Here is a 12267-nt window from a genome sequence, read left to right as displayed (position 1 = left end):
TTCTTCAGTTGGATACGTCCAAGGACACCGCAGGTTTTTTGGTAACCAATCAGTTGGTTTGTATTTTTTTTTTCCACTCAGGCCAACAGGAAATTGTAAATTGAATAAAAGAATTCTATTTGTTCCCAGGACTTCGCTTAAACACATGTATCACCAGCCATTTATAGCATGGTGCAAACTTAAATGATTAACAGGAGTCAGCACGTTTAGAAGTGGTAGTGCACTGAAAATTGCACTTGATGGGAACGGGATGCGTCTTTTAGTCACAGTCATTTTCAGTGTAGTTTCTTTTTTGCTTGCATGCATGGCTACATATTCAGTGGTTGCAGGTTTGCATGAAAAGTAAACAGACACAGCTGTCAAAAGATGTGGACACACTTTATTATTGAGGTACACTTTATTATTGAGGGTACATGGGTATTGGGTTCAGACCTTGAAATTTATTTATACTCTAACAAAGAATAACTTTAGGCAGTGCCATCCTCTTGCAGTCTTGCAGGCAATAGTTCATTGTACCCTTGTTTGCACAACGCCAGCAATCGCAGCATAGGCGTCTCTGCACTCCTTCCCGTCATGCTGCAAACCTGTAATGTTGAAAGGAAACAAAATACAGGGTACCCACAAGTGTTCTGTAATGACAAGCTTATCATTCATTGACAAGGAAACAGCATGGGTTGCTAAGGCATTTTGCTACAAAAGGCACTGAAACAGGGCAGGTTTCATGCAGTACTATTGTGGACCCATAGAGCACCTTCTGTAAGAAGAGCTCAATAGTCGTGTATACGATGCACACCAACGGTGGGACCCATTTGTGTACTTCTTTCCAGACGTGCCAGGCAGACAGGCCGAGAGATAATCGAAGTGTGCAACATTTGAAAACTGGGAGGCGATTGTGTTACATCGCCAGTACTTTGTGACAGAGTTCGCCTTCTTAACCAGTACATGCCGCCAAACACAAGTGCGGCATTGAACTTGATGTTCCTCCTTTATGAAACTCTGTTATCAGCTCGGCAGTGGTCCATAGCTGAAGGATCATGTGTGTCAAGTAAAAGGCTCTACCAGTGTTTGTCATGTGAGGGGGCGGGGGGAGAAGGGCAAGGAAGTACGTTCGAGTGGAATGTGTTCCATCTCTTTTCTTCTGTTGATGCCAAGGTTTATGTTTAGTGCACATTCTACAAAAAACTAGTTGTGAATCATCACTCGACTTGTCTGCTTCGTTCGTCCCAGTCTTTTTCGTGCTGTTGTTAAGATGACACATACCAACTCGCCCAGCTCACCCCTCTGGATATGTTACGGTTGGCTATGCTACAGCTAGTAAAATATGAGCAACCACACGTAAAGCCATACGATAAAAAAGCTTTCAAGGTGGGATTTACTGCAATAACTTCTTGTGCAAGAAGTTACTCCGGTAAGCACTCAGAATGATAAAAACCAACTTGATGTGGATAAGCTGAGTCCAATCGTAGTGCTGTTGCAAGGGCAAAAGTTTTTGGCAGCATGCACACGAAATGGAGTACATGTACATCTCAGAGCAGCTCACAGGCTTCCGGCAGCACCAGGCTGCGATGAACTCCATTGCCAACGTAATGACAGAGCTAGAGCACACCCAGACTACCAGGCAGGTGGCAGCCCTCGTGCTACTTGATGCAGTGCCGTAGCCAGGGGGGAGGGGGGGCTGACCGGGCTTCAGGCCCCCCCCCCCGAAATTTTTCCGGCCATCGCCATGCTGCCTGTATGCCTGGTACGTCGCCTGTGAACAAAGCGGCATATTTTTGAAAGTGCCACTAATGGCACTTTCCACGAAATCCTATGAAAATGCCACGAAAGTGCATGTCTACCCTTTGCATGGAAGGGAGCCGAGTCCGGCCGTGACAAAACGAAGCGCCTGAGGGGTGCGAACCACGGGAACCGGCCCACTCGTCGCAGCCAACTCGTCCTAGGAAAACTGGTCATAGGGAAACTGGTCAAAGAGGGCATCTCGTTCTAGGTGATTCCGTAATAGGAAAAGTGGTAGCACTGACCTTCTCGTGCTAGGAAAAGTCGTCTCTGGGTTCCATTTTTGGCTGATGTCGAGGAAATGGGGAGAGGAAGTTAGTGGCTTCTAATCTTATAATTACTCCCAGGTTGACCTCTTCAGAGTTCGAGGGGTCCTCTGCTTTTGTTAGTTTGCAGGCGGTGGTTGAAATGGTTTTTCTATTTTAACAAATGTTCCTCTGTCCCCTTCTTATTTCTCTTCTTGTTGCAAAAAAAAAAAAAGTCACATTTTTTTACTGGGTAAGAGGTTTCTTTTAAGGTTTATTTTTTTCTTCTTCCAAAAAATATTCGTCACACTTTTTCTGTGGAGGGGGGGGGGTCAACTTTTTCTTTCTTTCCTTTTTTCTTTTATGTTATCTTTTGAAGCTTTTTGCATGCTTGTGTATATATCTATAAATAGGGCAAAATGTTGGCCTCCTGCTTCTTTGCAGGTGGTGGTTGAAATTGCCTTTTCGGTTTCACCACAACTTCCGGTTTATATTTTTGTTTTTCTTCTTCTAAAAAATATCCGTCACACTTTTTTGTGTGTGCGTGTGTGGGGGGGGGGGGGGGGGGGGTATCTTTTAAGTCCAGCCTTGACTTTCGCTCACATATATAGGTGATATGAAGACTAACAAAACGAAAATTACCCAGCTTGACAATCATCGTTTGTCAGCTGGCATGAAAGCAAAAGATGAAAATACTAAAAAGCGAAAACACAGAACGAAATCGCAAATCCCAATACAGAGTCGTCACTTAATTACAAAAAATAAAAAAAAATGTATTAGAAGAAACAGGACGGGCAAACTAAATCTAATATAAAAGTCTCACGTAATTAGCTGCACAAAGAAAAAAAATAAGATACGCTGTCTGGCTTGCGAGTTCCTCGAAGGCGACAAATGAAACATTAAGGGTGGTGAATTGAAGGAAGAGTGTAAGAAGGTTTACGCATAAGATGAGAATTATACAAGCTGCTGTACTCTTTCATTTGAACATGATAGGCAAAAAACGTAAATTGTGACGAGTTGGCCGAGTGTCCATTTGCCATAAGTTACGAGTTTCCCTAATGCGAGATGCCCTATGACGACTTGCCCTATGTGACGAATTCACCTATGACAAGTTGGCTGCGACGAGTTCACTTTTGACGAGTTCTCCTAGGTTCGCTGAGGGATGATTTTGGAGGGGTGCAGCCCCAAAAGCGACGGTGCCTTCGGGTAAGCTCAGCGCACGGGACGCCAAAGGCATGCGTTGTATCCCTTTGTGGAGACATGCGGCGAGACCGAGAATAATTGGTTGGCTGAGTTGTTCTCAGCAGAGGAGATTGACTCGTCCGGGGAAGCATGGAGTGGTCTGCACCACGGTCCGCACTAACTCGCGGCGGAAAAAAAGGGGGACCGCCGGCCATTGATGGTTGAAGACTGGTACAATGCAGGCCCGAACGGGAACAGACGATCTTTGTATGTTAAGCAGAACAATGTGCAAGCGGCAGTGGCTGATCACGGCTGCTCCCTCTCCTAGAAAGGGGGAGATCAAGTGGCCATGGGCACACATTCAAGACTCGTGCAAGGTAACTGAAGAATGCGATAGGCTACGTAATGGGTGAAACGTGCAGTTTCACCCATTTCACCAGCTGAATGAATGCCGTGCGCGGGCAGAGGGCCTTTGCGATTGAGACACACCGCAAGGTACGCCCCTCTTCCTCGCGTCAGCCCTTCATTCTTCCTTTTTCACGTTTCTGTCGAGGCCCGGAGGGTTTTGTTGGAGTGGGCTCAGATTGCGCGCACTGAGTGTTGTCCCCTTCCGACGGCGATGTTGCGACAGTCAATTTCACCCCCGCGATTAGGCAGATTTGTTCGGCGGTATTCTCCCCTAACCTAGGAAACTGCAAAACAGCGGGTCGACGAAAGGGCGTGCTGCGGCTCCCCGAGCCAGTTCCAGACTTTATCCTAAATGTGAAGGCACGACGGTCACCAGCCCTGCCACAGGCAGACGGCGTCGCGACAGTAACAGTAACAATACCCGCCGCGGTGGCTCAGTGGCTAAGGCGTTGCGCTACTGAGCACGAGGTCGCGGGTTCGATTCCCGGCCGCGGCGGCCGCTTTTCTGATGGAGGCAAAAAGCAAAAACGCCCGTGTGTACGAGATTTCGGCGCACGTTAAAGATCCCCAGGTGGTCAAAATTAATCCGGAGCCCTCCACTACGGCGCGCCTCATCGCCTGCGTTGCGTCGGCGCGTTAAAACCCTACAATCAATCAATCAATCAATCATCAGCGACAGTAACAACGATCAGATGGCCATATTCGGCTGCCCAGAGCAGTGTATATTCAGGGGCCGGAGTCACAACGGCGATATCGAATAGTAAGTCATTTTCTTCCAGTCACTAATCCTTACATGATCACTGATGTCTTTTGACGATGGAGGTTGCATTGTACGTTAAGTTGTGCGGTGCAGATCAATTATGCATTCTTTGATATTTAAATATTCACTTCGTAATATTTACACGATGCCACAGTACCTTGTGTCTCCGAGCTAAAAAATGTCTATCTTGTTTTATTCCGAATGCAGTATTTGCGTTTGAATTGGTAATTGAATGCACCCACGGTGGAGCGGATAGGTGACTTTTAATGAGGGAAAATGTAAATTCAACTCCTGTAAAGGCCCAAATATTTTATTATGCACGAAGTTGGAGAGGATTACTCAGAGTGTATCGGGACAGCGTAGCATCAGTACATGAAGAATGAAATATATATTTGTTCTGGCTGCAATCCACTGCTACACCCAATTTTAAAACCATAGCAGTGTGCGCAGCGCAAGTGAAGGACTCTCGTACTGGTGGCAAAGAAGAGCTCTAGAGAGAGAGAGAAACAACTTTCGCTGAGCCCATTTCAGGTGACGCTCGCAGGCGTCAGACGGGGTGGAACCCTATTCACGAGTCCCATATGAGTCCAATAGCTCCTGGCCCCTGGACACGAGCTCTTGCTGCATCGACAGGTCGGGGCTGGACATCGAGATCTCCCATCGCTGGGTAATTTTCCTTTAATGCTTCCTGGCCTTTGAAGTTCTGTGGGCGCAGGACTATCGTTCTTTCAAGGCTCAATCGGTCGTGCATGACAACAGAATTTCCTAATTAAATAAACGGCCACATACAACAGGCCCTCTCAAGAGCACCAGCACACCTCCGCCAGCCTCCTCCCCTCACCCCCCCCCCCCCCTCGACGCACGCACACACACACACACACACACACATACGGGTGCGCGCCAATGTGATTCTTCCCGGATCCACAACTGATACATTTTAAAATGTTGCATGAAGCACATTTTGAGCAATCGTCAGCATTTCTTAAGTAACCGAAATAACCAAGGAAGTATCACGGTAAACAACTTTGCAATTTTTAGCCAATCTATTCTGTCGTAGCCTGAAACCATGCTTTAGTTTGAACATCACGGTCGCTGTCAACCAAGGAAATAGTTTAACTGCGTCATTACTGTCCGCTTCATGCTAAAGCATGGTAGTCTTTGGTCTTTCTGTATGCGGGGCCATGCCAATACGCATGTTTTCTTGGTGCACTCCGGGAAACAAAATGCTGACTTGTTTCGGGCATCGCACCATGCCCGAAGGTCATGCTGGCTCTGCACAGCTGCCCAATTCTCCGTTTTCTGGTGGACAAAGAAGATTTCAAACATAATTTCCATTTCCCGCGTCTGCAACGAAAACTACAAAACTTCTGTGCGCCCTATACATTCCAGAACCACCCATGCTCATGAACTGCAAATACTTTTTTTATCGTTTAGCTTTAAAACCGACAGTGTGTACTCGGCTGAAAAATGGCAGCGCACGCGTCAGCTAAAAAAGTATGTCCTTTCATTAAAGTTTGAAACCAAAATGGTAGGACCGCATTATAACTCTTTCATCAGATCTCACGACAAAATTCAAAACGTAGCAATATTTTGCTCAGCTTGCACAGAACATGCCTGCCCGCAAGAGTATGGTCAGACATCGCCGTATTTGCGTTATTTTTTCTTGCTAAATATAAAGTTCGATACAGCATTGAATGGCGAACTTTGCAGTGACTTGCTCTACCTCATCTGGGAGTGGTAACTAAAGGGGGTGGCTGCTCCAGAAAAGGTATAGCTTGATAGTACACGCCTTCAGGCAGATTATAGGGCATTTATGCACGAAGCATTGAAAACGTGACCGCTAGGAATGCAACTACTTGAGAACACCAAGCTCATTACAGCAGACTCTAAGTTGGGTTGTGCAGAAATGTCAACCAGATTCATTATGTTACAAAAGCACAAGCTTCTCCGCCCCGATGAGACACAAAACAGAAGCGCAAATTTAAACTGGCATGACTTAACAAATGCCGATGGCTGAATTATTCCGCTTTGCGTGTGGACTAATATTGCCAGGTTCATGTAATTTTCGCCCTTAACAGCGCTGTTCTTGCGCGTGATAAGATCAAATGATAAGATCAATGAAGGCCCCTCAAAAATCACGCAATCATGTTCCTTGGCGATGACTTAGGTCGTTGGGCACCAATCATGCAACAAGATCCTGTGCTGTCATAGTGAAATCGCCGCCGGAAAGTGGGCGGGGATTCGCCATTGCTTCAAATGTTTAATTTAATATATCGATAATTCCTTCGAAGTTTGCTGTAAGACTGATATCATTGTTATCGAGACAAGAAAGTCTTTTTAATGAACCAAACATGTATTTTATCTTCATAGCCTTTAACCCTTTGAGGGTTTTTGCCGTACGTGTACTGCGGTGGTTTTCCGTCCCGCAAGGTCTTTGCCGTACGGGCACGATTTCGAGCATCCGTTTGAAATTTCGCGCCATATTAACGATGCATGCTCCCTGGGAGGTGCTGCCACCTCCTGGGACTTACAAGAAGTGTTTGAAATTTGATTGTGCTACCTTCTTGCGGTGAAAAACAGAACTCTCTGGCTTCAGCGCGTTACGGCGTCTGTACGTGTTAACGCGTTTCGTGGTTTCAGTTTCGCCACGTGATCGCATCGGAGGCGCGCGAAACTTGATCGACGCTCGCTATCAGGGGCGGCGGAAGTTGATTTCGATCTATATTGGCGCTGCTCTTATCTTGTTTATTACCCACGCTCACTAGGTATTCTTGCCCTCCTTGCTTGGAACTGAAGTAACCTAATCGGAGACTCCATTGTGGGGGCGGCGGAAGTTGATTTCTATCTATATTGGCGCTGCTATTAGCTTGTTTATCACCGGCGTTTTCTCGCTCTCCTCGTTTACTGGGTTGCCTTCGAGTTCTTCAGATGCACGGCAAAGCAGCGATATGGCCCAACGAACTGCCCGCTCTGATGACACCGACCGCGATGACTCTTCTGACTCTGAGTTCACTCCTTTCACCGAATCTGAATCGGAAGACAGCCTTTTTTCGAAAGAAGACAGCTCATTTTCGGACATGCGCTGTATGTGTGCAGACTTCAATAAGGCACTGTGCATAGACCCGTGTTTCAAGGAATACCACACTCTGAAATACTATTGAACATTTTTCAGTTCTAAGTGATGCTGACCCCAAAATACTGTTCCTGATAATTTTTTACCATTTAATCATGACTTTAGACATTTTGTACATTCCAAATCCGCAATAAACTAATTTGACCACCAGGGAAAGTTCTTTAAAAAAAAATTCGACCCTCAAAGGGTTAAGGGCGCTTGCAAACTTCCGCGCTTTTTTTTTCTATCAGGGGGGGGGGGGGGGGGGGAATAAAGGGTGCCTTCAACAACCTCCAGCACCCTGTCATCTCCCTGGCCATAAAGGAGGCCGGCATTGCGGACAAGCTGCGGGGCTCCGTCGAGGCGTTCGTGACGGGCCTCATGGCACAAAGGCAGGTAGGCAACGCCCTGTCGGTGCCTCAACCAGTGGATGTGGGCACCCTGTAGGGCACAGTCGTCAGCCCCTTACTCTTCAACATGGTCACAGTGGCACTATCAGACGGCCTGCACAGTAGAAGGGCGCACAGGGTGTACCTGTCTGTGTACGCCGCAGCCGCAGCCCTGTAGGCACTAGGCCCCATGGCGGGCTGCCGAGGCGTCGTTCTGCAGCTGCAGGCACCCCCGGATGCAGTGCGGGCCAAGCTCGCCAATGTCAGCCTGCAGCTGTCGGGCACCGAGATGGAGGCGATGCTTGTTCACTGGGACACCCAGGCCTGCTGCAGGGTCACATGCCTGCAAATTGACAGCGAGCAGCTCGGGTGGAAGACCAGGGTGCGCTACCTGGTGCTCATGCTGGACCACCGAGATGGCTTCTGCCAGGCCGCCAAGCAGCTCCGTGCCAGGACCGGATGGCCACCTCGGCTGTGAGTAAGGTGGCCGCCCAAGACTGTGGCTGCTCCCAACAGACAGCCTTTGGCTGTAGGGCTGCTGATGTGTGCGCTGCCGCTGGTCACCTTGCCGAAACCAAATTGGTGGCAGTTGGAGGGTGACTGCTGCAAAGGCGCCCGTGCCTGCTTTGGAGCTCACAGTGCCACAAGACGCTGGCCAAGGCGGGGGTGTGGACAATCGGGATGGCGGTAGAGCAGCAGGCCCTGTGCCACATCGACTGGCTGCAGCGCGCCAAAGGGGGAGGCCTCCTCTGCAGTAGCTGCGCATCCACCTGCACTCGTTCAGTGCTCCACCACACCACCTCAATTAAGGACTGATGCCACAACCAACGTGCTCCATCGCAAGGAATGAAGGAAACTGGCCACGAGGTACTTTCCATTGGTTGCCACATTTGATGAGCTCATGGCAAAAATGTCTGCATACCGCGCTGCAAACCACGTGCAGCTTTGGAAGAGAGACACTAGAACTATCACAGGAGTGAAAAAGCGTGATGTAAAGATTGATAGCAAGATGCCCAAGACCCTGAAGTATTACCAGATACGTTAGTGCTGCATCCATGGGGGCATGAAGTTCGTAAGCAGCAATAATGGCGGCGTGCACATAAATTATTGCAAGTCCCTCCTTGAAAACGTTTTTGTTACATTTACCCACGGTTGCTCATTTCTTGCTAGCCATAACATAGCTAATCTCCAGGCTCAAGCCTTACTAGTTTCACTATGCACTTTGTTGTTCGGCTTGCCTGAGAGAGAGAGATCAAACTTTATTTAAAGCGGCCCATGTCCGGGCTGCCTGAGCACATTATCACAAAATGCAATGTATGCCTGGCTCCATTGAAACATATAGTTTTATCGCTTGTGCATAAAGCAGCGCAGATCTATCTGTCTTGCTGGTGGAAAAAACATCTCTGTAGACAGCAAACGGGAGCCGACTGAAATTTTAAAAAGGAATTTTCACGGATGCCGGAAGAGTGGGTTCAAAAGAAATTTACTGGCAGGTTGTATGCGGACCCCAGTTGGCTAACGAGAAACAACTGCCGCGAAAAATTTATACAAGGGATTATCACGGATGCAATGAGAATTGCCGCAGCCATATCAGATTTTGTGCTATGCCAGGTAATTAGGCAAGGCTTGCGAGTTGCTCTTGCCTTATTTTGTAGGAGCCTCGCACTTACCACCTGGCGGATGTACTGTCAGGCAGGCTCTGTGAGTAAAACAACAACAAAAAACATTCCGGCGAAGCCACAAGTAATAGTCTACTGCAACAGGGTTTTCCGAAGGCGCACAAAAATAGAAGCGTGTCATACATTCGCTGTAAGCCCCCGCCGATTAGGTTCAGCTTTTGGATACAGCTTATTTTATTAGGCATCAAACACAGAGTATTTCATGGGAAATACAGGACAATTACATGACCTACATATGTTTCTTTCCAGTCGCAAGTGGTTCACACTTGCGACTGGAGCGGTAGGACGAGATTTCTGCCGCTTTCCTTGTTCGTTTGGTCTCGACCAATTTTTGTCGCCGCGGACAGCAATCGCGTCGCTTCTATCGCTCCAGTCGCAAGTGCGAACGGGCCTTCACACTTGCGCTGCGTAGCCACACCACATCGCAATCTAAACCCATTTTTCGTGATTCACGCCGCCGTTAAAGCATGCACTGCCCATGTCAACACAACATTTCAATCTGCTATCAGGAATTTCACGATAGGCAAGCGCTTACGCTTATTATTTGTGGAATGTTGGAAGCGGTCTCGAAATGTTATTAGAAAGTACGCCTTGCTGCTAAGGTTGAGGCTCTGAATAGGGTGGACAAAGGGGGTGATCGTCATTTCCACAGGGACGGTCGTCATTTCAGTGCACAGGCGCAACAATACCTGCACACGCCACGCAGGAAAAATATGGAATACAATGCGATCGTTCCACGAACAAATCTGGCGTCAAAACTTGTTTTATCTCCCTTTTTTTTCCCCTGAACACACTGAGTTCATGGAATGACGCACGTGGAGCGTGCACCTTCTGCAAAAGAAAAACAACCGGACCCAAAAGTTCACGTAAAAGGAATGTTTAAAGTAAACAAGAAGGCCAAAATAAAAATAACCGAGCACTAATAACAGAGCACATGGATGCCTCACCTTTTTTACTGCGGGCAGTGGCATCTACAGTGTGCTGAAACTCAACACACCACACCATGATGAATAACCAGATTCTTCTTGCGTGAAAGCGACGATTGCATCGGTCGATATGCATGTCTTTAACACATTTTCCCTTCAGTAGCTAACTTCTGCAATCTCAACACAAAGAAGCCCGCTTGAAAAGCAAGAGCTTTCCGCCATTTTGGCCAAGCGCGGGGACTAGGCAGACTAGGGAGGCATTCTAGCGCTTTACCAAAGACTAGGGAAAAATTTCTGGGGAGAAACAACAACTAAACAAACAAATCTAGCGCCAAAAAAATAATGACGTCATGCATATATTAATGACGTCACACACATTGACCAATCAGCGTTTCCAGCCATTTCTCCCCCTATACGGATGTGGCATGAGGTGGTGCCGTTCAGACTTTTTCTTTTTTTGCTAAAGCCACTGCGCGTGCCGGACACGTTCGGCGGAATCATTCATCAAAGGCCGGCGGAATCATTCATTTTCAGCCACGGGTCGGCGTGATATTGCTTTAGCCGGCTGACTGGGCCAAGGACCGCTCTGCCCACAGGTAAGGCGGGGAAAATAGGGCACAACTGAAACTCGTTCAGGTTTCTTGCAGTTTCCTGTTTGTCCCTTACGTTTTGTCACGTTGAGGACCACCAGGCATGACATATAAACGTGCTTCTTTAGTACTTTTATTGTCACTAGTGACAAAGCGAAGTGGGTGGCTTTCCCGAAATACCGTAAAGATTTCGATCAAAAGTCCCGACTGCGAGTGCGAGAGTTTTCAATTTCGAGTATAAATAGTGATACCACAGTCAGTTCGCGAATCAGATTAGCTTGTCACTGACTCCGTTGCCACAATACGCGTCACAGTCCGTGTCTTCCGAGCGAAGCAGGATGGCAGCTAGGAACACGCGTGAGCGCCGGGCGCATGCGCAGAGAAGCAGGGCCAAGCAGGCGAACGAGAGCAAACTGCCCGTAACGACGAGGACGACGGCCAGCGTTCGCTGGTGTCCGAGCGCCAGGGCGGCCAGGCCAGCCCACAGGAAGGCCGCCGTGACGCAGAGTGCCCGGGGAATGATCCAGCACACGCGGGCCTTTACGGGGTCGCAGTGGTGGGGAACGCCGGCCTCTAGCGGCGCCAACGACGGACTCCGCGCACCGCCACCGGTCGTGCTGCCTCTGCGGGGAGCTTCTTTGCGCCGGCGGCACGAGACGCCGACCGAGATCGCCGTGGAGGCACGGGTGGCGTCTCCCGCGGCTTCCCTGGTCATGGGCGCCGGCGCGAAGTTGGCGGCAGTGGCCGTCTTTTCGCTGAGGTGCGGGTTCATTGCTGGGTTGTCGTACGCGTAGTTAGACATCCTCAAGGTCGAAGAAGTTTTCTCCCCAACTTGGGTGACCCGGTGGGGGAGGGGATCTGTAAGGTTGAGTGAATGAACGAAATCTCAGACAATAACCTTATGTAACTAAACGAATAACATCACTATCCTCCTCCGTGGTTGAGAATTGTTAAGCAAAGCTTTCTAGCTCTGCCAGCCAACGGTTCTTTCGTGGCGTGCGGGACAGCAAACTCCCAACGCGTCGGAGGCGGCGGCGGGGGGAGGGAGGTTGGGCGGACGGTTTCACCAATGGTTTCACTCGCGGAGCACACAAGAGATGGCTCCGCGAATTTGCCCAGCGTTCCCCGCGCGGAAGTGCCTGCTCGCCGGCGGCGTCAGCGCTACGGCTTTGTCGTCTGCTTTAGCGACGGTTGGTTTGG

General features: G+C 48.7%; 1 long non-coding RNA gene across 1 annotated transcript; it reads right to left on the bottom strand.

Moving 5' to 3' along the window:
* Nucleotides 1-362: 362 nt before the first annotated feature.
* Nucleotides 363-10492, bottom strand: LOC144175862 (uncharacterized). Its single transcript, XR_013323705.1, has 2 exons — nt 8018-10492; nt 363-584 (listed from the first exon to the last, which is right to left on the bottom strand). It is a non-coding gene; the product is annotated as an uncharacterized LOC144175862 (long non-coding RNA).
* Nucleotides 10493-12267: the final 1775 nt, after the last annotated feature.

Source organism: Haemaphysalis longicornis, unplaced genomic scaffold (genome assembly GCF_048455015.1).
Source record: "Haemaphysalis longicornis isolate Haplotype H1 unplaced genomic scaffold, Haemaphysalis longicornis Haplotype H1 scaffold_3, whole genome shotgun sequence".
Lineage (NCBI taxonomy): Eukaryota > Metazoa > Arthropoda > Arachnida > Ixodida > Ixodidae > Haemaphysalis > Haemaphysalis longicornis.
The sequence above is the reverse complement of the archived record's forward strand: the minus strand, read 5'-3'. Positions and strand labels throughout refer to the sequence as shown.